This window comes from Bos indicus, chromosome 10 (genome assembly GCF_029378745.1).
Source record: "Bos indicus isolate NIAB-ARS_2022 breed Sahiwal x Tharparkar chromosome 10, NIAB-ARS_B.indTharparkar_mat_pri_1.0, whole genome shotgun sequence".
Lineage (NCBI taxonomy): Eukaryota > Metazoa > Chordata > Mammalia > Artiodactyla > Bovidae > Bos > Bos indicus.
Window position 1 is genome coordinate 6,404,093 of NC_091769.1, and position 8,891 is coordinate 6,412,983.

General features: G+C 47.1%; 1 non-coding gene across 1 annotated transcript; it reads left to right on the forward strand.

Moving 5' to 3' along the window:
• Window positions 1-221: 221 nt before the first annotated feature.
• LOC139185478 (U6 spliceosomal RNA) lies at window positions 222-327 on the forward strand. Its single transcript, XR_011569063.1, has one exon. It is a non-coding gene; the product is annotated as a U6 spliceosomal RNA (small nuclear RNA).
• Window positions 328-8,891: the final 8,564 nt, after the last annotated feature.

Consider the following 8,891-nt stretch of genomic DNA (forward strand, 5'->3'; position numbering starts at 1 on the left):
AGCCTGGACAGCAGCTCCACCCAAGGCCGGCAGACAGCCTCGCTGAGGGACACGCAGTCACGGCTCTGCCTCGGCAGGCGGTTAACGAGGCTCCCCGCCCAGGGCAAAGGGCTCCTTAACTCCAAATTCATTTTGCACAGAGTAGAGGAAAGAATCAGACATAAACTATAAACTAAATCAAGTGTCTTATTTTTTAATTTAAATATAAAAAGTGAAGGTTAGTGCTCGCTTTGGCAGCACATATACTAAAATTGGAACAATGCAGAGAAGATTAGAGTGGCCATGAGCAAGGGTGGCATGCAAATTTGTGAAGCGTTCCATGTTTAAAAATAAAAAAAGTGAAGGATAAAAGCAGTAAAAATGACATTTTAAGTGAATAAACTACAAACTAAATCAACTATATATTCTGACTTACATATAAAAAAGAGGAGGAGGGTGGAAGCAACACAAATTACTGTTAAATGAGCAGCCTTGCTATGTGGGTACCACCCAAGTTCTCCAGTAAATTCCACCGCTAGACTCGGCTGCAGACACCATCCGGGAACCAGAGCTGCTCTTTCCATCACACCCGGAGGAGCCTTCTTTGTCTCCAGGGCATGTACAGAACCCAAGTCTGTGCCTTCAGGCACCTCTTCTGCCAGGCTCCAAGCAGAAGGCTCCACTTGAGTTGTGTTCTTCATCTTCTCCTGCAGGTTAATGGTGGTAAAATGAGGCAAAGGAAGTGCCTAGAACTTGAGCACGTCCCCTTTCTGCAACTGTTTGATTTTCTTCTCTTTCTGTAAGTGACTTTTTTGAATCAAAAGAGAAAGGACATATTTCCACAGTTCTCCTCACCGGGAGTTTGGGCTTAACAGGTACTGTCATGGGGCAATCATTGAGCAACTCATCCTCATCTTCTTGGGTGGGTTGGGGGTTCTCTTCCGAACAAAGGCCGGTGAGCTGGGGACAGTGACTGGAATTTCTTTCTAACGGGGAACATCCACAACACCTAACAAGATGCAATAAGGGCAAGGCTTCGCATAAATTTAAAGTGTTTATCTTCCAATACCCTCTTTGCTTTTTGCTGATTGATTCTTTTCTCCGTTTCAAAATCAAAGACAAAATCAAAAGCATGGCCGGTGGCTTCTCTGGCTGGTTTCTTAGGGAAAATGCACCCACTATAAAGAACTCCAGAATCCAGTTTCCGCATTTTAAATTTGTAGAGCCCTGCTTCTACAGGATTACATTTCTTGGATTTTGCATTGGTTTCCAACACCTCCACCACCTCTTGCATTTTTATTCTCTTCTCAGTACTTTTTAGGATCTTCTGTATATGGGAAAAAGAACCTGAAAAAGAATAGGTATGCATTTATACATGACTTCATTAAGTTCTTGTGCACCTTATACAAACACAACTTTGGAAATCAACTGTATTCCAGTGTAAGATCAAAATGAAATTGCACAGAAAGAAAAAGAAAAAAGAAAGAAAGGTGCATGAAGAAATGCTGCCACCTTGTGGCCGCTTTCCATAACAACAAAGTGGAAAGCTGTGCTGATGGGCACTTAATATTCAGAAGGCCCGTGGGGTTGTGAGTTAAACAACTCCTGCCTTCAAGGACTGTTCTAGGAGTGTTCATCAAAACACAGGGCAGACATTCAAAAGTCAATTGCTAGATGTTTCACTCATACCCTTAAAAAACACACACAGGAAATGCTGTCAACCTTGCTAAATATTAAAGAAATCCAAATCAAAACTACAATGAGGTATCAACACGACTGGTCAGAATGGCCATTGTCTACAAAGAAGCAAGGCTGGAGAGGGTGTGGAGAAATGAGAACCCTCCTCCATCTATGCTGGAATGACAATTCGGAACAGCCACTATGGAGACAGTGTGTGTGCGTGCGAAGTCACTTCAGTCATGTCCGACTCTCTTCGACCCCGTGGACTGTAGCCCGCCAGGCTCCTCTGTCCATGGGATTACACAGAGCTTTGTAACGCAGGGCAGGTAGTCTGAATATCAAAAGAGGCAACCCACTCCAGTGTTCTTGCCTGGAGAATCCCAGGCTCCTCTGTCCATGGGATTACACAGAGCTTTGTAACACAGGGCAGGTAGTCTGAATATCAAAACCAGATATCCTGAGTCAAGGAATTCAGTGCTCTTCTGTGTATGGGAAGATGCCCCAGTCCTGGCTCACTGAAATCGTTCCTTTCATATGCACCTCCCCTGTATGGGCCAGCATCCTGTATTCACGTCCTGAGCTTCCTTTCCTCAGGGCTCACCTTAGAATGTCTGCAGTCTGACGGCTGCTAGAGAGCAGATATTCTTCTCCTTGCTGAGTTCCTGAGGGCTCACCGGCTCACACTGGAGGGCTGCAATTGCAGATGACTATCACATCTAGCAGGAGAAGGCAATGGCACCCACTCCAGTACTCTTGCCTGGAAAATCCCATGGATGGAGGAGCCTGGTGGGCCGAAGTCCATGGGGTCGCTAAGAGTCGGACAAGACTCAGCGACTTCACTTTCACTTTTCACTTTCCTGCATTGGAGAAGGCAATGGCAACCCACTCCAGTGTTCTTGCCTGGAGAATCCCAGGGACAGAGGAGCCTGGTGGGCTGCCGTCTATGGGGTAGCAAAGAGTCGGACACAACTAAAGCGACTTAGCAGCAGCAGCAGCAGCATCACATCTAGCTAGGAGCGGCCGAGAAGAGCTACCCCACGTCCGAGGTCGGGGCAGCGGCCAAGATGGACTGGTTGGATCTCCTTGCAGTCCAAGGGACTCTCAAGAGTCTTCTCCAACACCACAGTTCAAAAGCATCAATCCTTCAGCGCTCAGCTTTCTTCACAGTCCAACTCTCACATCCATACATGACCACTGGAAAAACCATAGCCTTGACTAGACGGACCTTTGTTGGCAAAGTAATGTCTCTGCTTTTTAATATGCTATCTGGGTTGGTCATAACTTTCCTTCCCAGGAGTAAGAATCTTTTAATTTCATGGCTGCAATCACCATCTGTAGTGATTTTGGAGCCCCCCAAAATAAAGTCTGACACTGTTTCCACTGTTTTCCCATCTATTTCCCATGAAGTGATGGGACCAGATGCCATGATCTTCATTTTCTGAATGTTGAGCTTTTAAGCCAACTTTTTCACTCTCCTCTTTCACTTTCATCCAGAGGCTTTTTAGTTCCTCTTCACTTTCTGCTATCAGGGTGGTGTCATCTGCATATCTGAAGTTATTGATATTTCTCCCAGCAATCTTGATTCCAGCTTGTGCTTCATCCAGCCCAGCGTTTCTCATGATGTACTCTGCATAGAAGTTAAATAAGCAGGGTGACAATATACAGCCTTGACGTACTCCTTTTCCTATTTGGAACCAGTCTGTTGTTCCATGTCCAGTTCTAACTGTTGCTTCCTGACCGGCATATAGGTTTCTCAAGAGGCAGGTCAGGTGGTCTGGTATTCCCATCTCTTTCAGAATTTTCCACAGTTTGTTGTGATCCACACAGTCAAAGGCTTTGGCATAGTCAATAAAGCAGAAATAGATGTTTTTCTGGAACTCTCTTGCTTTTACCATGATTCAGCGGATGTTGGCAATTTGATCTCTGGTTCCTCTGCCTTTTCTAAAACCAGCTTGAACATCTGGAAGTTCACGGTTCATGTATTGCTGAAGCCTGGCTTGGAGAATTTTGAGCATGACTTTACTAGTGTGTGAGATGAGTACAATTGTGTGGTAGTTTGAGCATTCTTTGGCATTGCCTTTCTTTGGGATTGGAATGAAAACTGACCTTTTCCAGTCCTGTGGCCACTGCTGAGTTTTCCAAATTTGCTGGCATATTGAGTGCAGCACTTTCACAGCATCATCTTTCAGGATTTGAAATAGCTCAACTGGAATTCCATCACCTCCACTAGCTTTGTTCATAGTGATGCTTTCTAAGGCCCACAGATAACTAGGGTATTCTTTTAGGCGATGGAGAGCCCTGGGGCTCTTCCTTCCCGGGGTCTGGTTTTCCAGTTGGTATGTCGTTTCCATAGATACTGGGCATATAGCTCAAAGTCCACAGTCCAGCCCAAGATGGAGTCCTGCTTTCAAGATGGAGCCTGTTCTGTTTCCTCCTTCAATATGTCTAGCTATACATGAGTCAAGCACCTGGAAAGACACCCCCCCCACACTCGTTACTGTGCTCAGTTGCACAGTCATGTCGGACTCTTCCCAATCCCTTGGAGTGTAGCCTGCCAGTCTCCTCTGTCCATGGAATTTTCCAGGAAAGAATACTGGAGTGGGTTGCCACTTCCTCCTTCAGGGGATCTTCCTGACTCAGGGATCAGATCTACATCTCTCGAATCTTCTGTATTGCAGTCGGATTCTTTACTGCTGAGCCACACCAGGGAAGACCCACTCACTATTAAATCAATGCAAATCAAATCTACACTGAGGAATTCCCTCCCACCGCTCAGGATGGCCATCACCACAAAGATTTCCAAAGAATAAATGGTGCAGAGGACGCTGGGGAAATGGAATCCTCCTGCACTCTGAACGGGGATGCACAAGGGTTCAGCCACCAGGGGAAACAGCACGGAGGTTCCTGAGAAAAGGAAACAGAGGAGCCACGGGATCCTGCAGCCCCACTTCTGGGCTCGTATCTGGAGGACATCACGATTCGAAATGACACGTGCACCCCTGTTTTCAGGGAAGCACTGTTTACAAGAGCCAAGACATAAGGTCCACCAAAATGGCCAGCAAAAGGAACATGAGTGGTCCATCTATACATGGAATACTCCTCAGGCTCTGGGAGTGGAATCAGGATGGGAGAAGGTGGGCCTCTGACCAGCAGCTGGTTGGAAGAAGGGAGACCAGCTCTGAGGGTGGGGTTCCCTGAAGTCTGCAGACCCCAGTGCCCTGATGGGCTTCATCCCCAGTGGGGACGTGGGCAGGGCCTGAGCCCCTGTGATGCAGCCACAGCAGCACTGGGCTCAGAAGTCTCCTGAGGGTGTCTCAAACTCTGACACTGTGTTTCACAAAGGAACAAGAGAATGAAGCTGTGCTCCTGAGCGCCAGTCCTTCCAGCTCTGAGCTGCTTCCAGCAGGACCACTATCATCTGCATAGGGTTGGCTGTGACCCACCTGCCCCCTCCTGGCCTTTCCTTTTCCTCCCATTGAGGGTTCCAGTGACATTTCCAGCCTGGAGCCCTCTCCAGGCCAGATGCACCTGTCCATCCACTGCCTCCCCATCTCACCCTGGGGGCTAACAGACCCTTGGAGGACTGTGATCCTGCTGCTGCCCACGCCCAGGAGGCAGCCCCACCTTCCCCAGTTGCTGAGCCCAGACACCCGGTGTAACTGAGCAAGAGCCTGTGGGGCCTTCCCAGGACAGACCCCGTCCCAGATCCTCTGCTGTAGCTCCTCTCTGAAGTATGGAGGTAACGGTTTCTGATGCACACTCCCTGAGTTGTTTTACAGATGCCAAAACCCCCCGAATGGAAGATGTTAACTACTGATGATCATGAACACATAGCCCTCTGATGAGCGTCTCTGGCGGGTATGGGGTTTGATTCTAAATTCTATTTTTCCCCTCCTACAGTCTTGTTGGGGCTTCTCCTTCGCCTTTGGACATGGCGTACCTTGTTTTGGTGGGATCCAACATTCTCCTGTTGATGGTTGTTCAGCAGCGAGTTGCAATTTTGGAGTTCTCGCAGGAGAAGATGAGTGTACGCCCTACTTCGCCATCTTGTTGTTGGTTGGCCTATTGTTCGCCAAAGAGACTTGTTCTAGTCTTCCAAGGCAATAAATTCTTTTTTTTTTAATCTTTTGTTTGAAAAAAATCAGTTTTTCTGGTATAGTGAAGGACAGGGAAACCTGGCATGCTGCAGTCCACGGGGTTGCAAAGAGTCAGACTGAGTGACTGACAACAACAAAGGATTATCTGCTTCCTTCCTTTCTTCCTGCCTGCCTGCCGTGTATGCACAGATATCTGTATCTCTGAGAGATAATCCACAATGATTATCTCCTTCCTTCCTCATTTACTGAGGCTCTGACACTTTGCCCACCTGATGAGAAAAACTGACTCATTAGAAAAGACCTTGATGCTGGGAAAGACTGAAGGCAGGAGGAGAAGGGGAGGACATAGGATGAGATGGTGGGATGGCATCAGCAACTCGATGGACTCGATGGAGTTTGAGCAAGCTCTGGGAGTTGGTGATGGACAAGGAAGCCTGGCATACTGCAGTCCATGGGGTCGCAAAGAGTCTCGTACATGACTGAGCGACTGAACTGAACTGAACTTTCTCATATACACAGAAAGCTCAGCACTCTGATTGAAAATCTATGGCAAAAAAAAAAAAAAAAAGAGTAGAGATACACCATAGATACCTAATACCCCAATTAGGTGGCTATACACAGACCACAATCCCTACATTGTATTTTGTCTATACCGCATGATGTTAAAGAAAAGGAAAGAAAAGCAGTCCTGGAAGCTGAGCAGGCTTGGGTCCTACTGCTGGGTTGGGGTGGGGTTGACACAGCCTGGCCCCGGTGCCCTTCACTGACCTTTTTGTTTGTTTTTTTTATTTTTAGTTCTACCAGTTTATTGCTGCCACCCATCTCCCTCCACCCTGATGCATACGTGCTCAGTCATGTAACCCCATGGATTGCAGCCCGCCAGGGTCCTCTGTCCATGGACTTTTCCAGGCAAGAATACCGGAGTGGGTTGCCATTTCCTTCTCCATTCATTGACCCTTTTTAAAAACCCATTGTCTGCTATGTTCTGGTTACGACCAGAGTCCCATGTGACATCAAAGCCTGGAGGAATTTGAAGGCAAGATTTAGCTAGCTTCAACCTCTCCTGGGGTTCCCAGCTCAAGCCTCTTACCTGAGAGTGCAGCCTCCTAGCCCCTCAGCACACTCAACAGGGTGCAGTGGATTAGGAAGGGATTAGTCTGGACAGAGTGTTTCTCTGATGCTTTAAGGGGGAAAAGTAGTGAGACTCAAGCCATAAGTGTTTGTTCAGGCACATTCCACTCTATTTCACAGTAGTAGGAAGCATACTTTCCCTAAGGCTCTGGCAGCAGCAGGAAACAGAATTTTTTTTTTCCCCTAGATTTTAAAGTCATTCAGTCATGTCCGACTGCTTGTGACCCCATGGACTATACAGTCCATGGAATTCTCTAGGCCAGAATACTAGTAGAGTAGGTAGCCTTTCCCTTCTCCAGGGGAGCTTCCTAACCCAGGGATCAAACCCAGGTCTCCGGCATTGCAGGTGGATTCTTTACCAGCTAAGCCACAAAGGAAGTCCAAGGATACTGGAGTGGGTAGCCTATCTCTTTTCCAGGGGATATTCCTGACCCAGGAATCGAACTGGGGTCTTCTGCACTGCGGGCAGATTCTTTGCCAACTGAGCTACCAGGGAACAGAGGTGGGCATGGAAAAGTGCTCCCACATTGTGGGAATTCTCTGAAACTACAATATGACCACCTGTGCTCACTGCCACCTCTTAATTCATAAGGCCTGCGGTTTTCTTCCCCACTCCAGTACTCTTGCCTGGAAAATCCCATGGACGGAGGAGCCTGGTGGGCTGCAGTCCATGGGGTCGCTAAAAGTCGGACGTGACTGAGTGACTTCACTTTCACTTTTCACTTTCATGCACTGGAGAAGGAAATGGCAACCCACTCCAGTGTTCTTGCCTGGAGAATCCCAGGGATGGGGGAGCCTGGTGGGCTGCAGTCCATGGGGTCGCTAAAAGTCAGACATGACTGAGTGACTTCACTTTCACTTTTCACTTTCATGCACTGGAGAAGGAAATGGCAACCCACTCCAGTGTTCTTGCCTGGAGAATCCCAGGGATGGGGGAGCCTGGTGGGCTGCTGTCTATGGGGTCACACAGAGTCGGACACGACTGAAGTGACTTAGCAGCAGCAGCGGTTTTCTTAATGACAACTCCTCTCAGGTAATATCCTGGGATGGGAATTGCAGAAAAATATTCCAAATATTCCTGACTTTCAGGAAGCATTGCCAAAGGTAAATTTTCCTCAAATCTCCGCCACAGGACAAGATGCTCAGTTCAGTTCAGTTCAGTCACTCAGTCGTGTCCAATTCTTTGCCACCCCACGGACTGCAGCACACCAGGATTCCCTGTCCCTCACCAACTCCCAGAGCTTACTCAAATTCATGTCCATTGAGTCGGTGATGCCATCCAACCATCTCATCCTCTGTCATCCCTTCTCCTCCCACCTTCAATCTTTCCCAGCATCAGGGTCTTTTCCAGTGAGTTGGTTCTTCATTCATCAGGTGGCCAGAGTATTGGAGTTTCAGCTCTAGCATCAGTCCTTCCAATGAATATTCAGGACTGATTTTCTTTAGGATTGACTAGTTGGATCTCCTTGCAGTCCAAGGGACTCTCAAGAGTCTTCTCCAACAGCAAAGTTCAAAAGCATAAATTCTTCAGCACTCAGCTTTCTTTATAGTCCAACTCTCACATCCATACATGACTACTGGAAAACAATAGCTTTGACTAGATGGACCTTTGTTGGCAAAGTAATGTCTCTGCTTTTTAATATGCTGTTTTTAATATGCTGTCTAGGTTGGTCATAGCTTTTCTTCCAAGGAGCAAGTGTCTTTAAATTTCATGGCTGCAGTCACCATCTGCAGAGCCCAAAAAAATAAAGTCTGTCACTGTTTTCATTGTTTCCCCATCTATTTGCCATGAAGTGATGTGACCAGATGCCATGATATTAGTTTTCTGAATGTTGAGTTTTAAGCCAGGTTTTTCACTCTCCTTTTTCACTTCCATCAAGAGGCTCTTTAGTTATTCTTCACTTTCTGACATAAAAGTGGTGTCATCTACATATCTGAGGTTATTGATATTTCTCCCAGCAATCTTGATTCTAGCTTGTGCTTCATCCAGCCTGGCATTTGGCA